The sequence below is a fragment of the Guillardia theta genome (genome assembly GCF_000315625.1).
Source record: "Guillardia theta CCMP2712 unplaced genomic scaffold GUITHscaffold_110, whole genome shotgun sequence".
Lineage (NCBI taxonomy): Eukaryota > Cryptophyceae > Pyrenomonadales > Geminigeraceae > Guillardia > Guillardia theta.
Window position 1 is genome coordinate 107,100 of NW_005434564.1, and position 1,606 is coordinate 108,705.

Here is a 1,606-nt window from a genome sequence, read left to right on the forward strand (position 1 = left end):
CTGCTCCTGCTTCTCCGGCTCCTGCTGCTGCCCCTGCCGCCGCTGCTGCTGCTGCTGCTGCTGCTGCCCTGTTGCTGCTGCTGCTGCTGCCGCTGCTGCTGCTGCTGCTGCTGCTGCTGCTGCTGCTGCTGCTGCTGCTGCTGCTGCTGCTGCTGCTCCTCTCCTCCATTACTCACCTCCCCACTCTCTCTCCTCGTCACCTCCTCTCCCGTTCTCACTTCCTCCTCCTCCTCTTCGCACGTCTCTCTCCTTCCCTCCGCTCGTTCTCATCTTCCCTCGACAGGGAGCGTGTCCCGGACTTCTCGGAGATTCAGAGGCATTTTGACAAGCCGGAGAAACAGGCGGCCGCGCAGCTGGGAATCTGCTTGACAAGCCTCAAGAAGATCTGCAGGTCAACTCCTGCTGTAGCCTAGCTGGACTGTCCCCGTCCCTCCTCCTACTTGTCTTTTACTGTCCAATCTCTCTTGCTCCCTCCTCCTGTTCCTTTCCCCCAGATCCTGCTGCTCCTGTACCCGCACCCGCTCCTCCTGCCCCCTCGCTTCTGCTCCTGCTCCTGCTCCTGCTCCTGCTCCTGCTCCTGCTCCTGCTCCTTCTCCTTACCTTCGTTGCAGAGCGCAGAACGTCAGGAGGTGGCCATATCGCAAGATCCACAGCATCAACAAGCGGGGCCATGTCATGACTGAGGAGGAGGCAGGGACGTCCTGCTCTTGCAAGTCCCTCTTACCACCCCACAGATCCTCCTCTACTGCCAGTCGGAAGCAGCGGACAGAAGTCCGAGCCCTTCTTCTTCCGGACCCAACACTCCCTCTGCTGCTGGTATAGGAGGCGATGGCGGGGGGGGCTGGGGCGAGCAGGAAGCAGAGGAGGAAGATGAGAAAGGATGGGGGCGAAGAGGAGGATGAAGGATCGAGGAAGCAGACTGTAGGCAGTGGAGGGAGGGAGGGAGGGAGGGAGGGAGGGAGGGAGGGAGGGAGGGAGGGAGGGAGGGAGGGAGGGAGAGGATTTGACGTTCCGATGTCGCAGCAGACAGCAGCCTGTGGTCTATGGGGGATAGGGAGGAAGGAGATGTAGATGACGATGGAGGAAACGAGTCGAAAGGGGAAGGGTAAATCGTTTTTCCTTGTTGCTTCCCCTTTTCCTTCTGCTCCCCCTCCCCCTGCCCCCGGTCCTTCTCCTGTTCCCTCCCTTCCCTTCCCTTCCCTTCCCTTCTTCACTCCCCCCCCCGCTCCCTCAATTTCCCCATCCCCCTTGTCCCTCCTTCTGAAGCATTTCCTCCTCCTCCAACTTGCCCTCCCCCTTCTCTCCTCCTCCTCTCCCTCTCCCTTGCCCTTCCCCTCCTCCTCCCCCTCTCCCTTGCCCTTCTCTCCTCCTCCTCTCCCTCTCTTCTCCTGCCTCTGGTTCCTCCTCCTGCTCCCCTGACATTGATGTGCAGCGAGGCAAAAGACGCTCACCCGCACAAACTCGATGAGCAAGAGGAGGCGAACGCGGCGGTGAGAAGGGAGGAGGAGGAGGAGGAGGAGGAGGAGGAGGAGCAAGACGGTGGGGGAGAGGAAGAGGGAGAATACGAGGAGGAGAGGAGAAGTCAGGCGCGGAGGAAGCGGAGAAG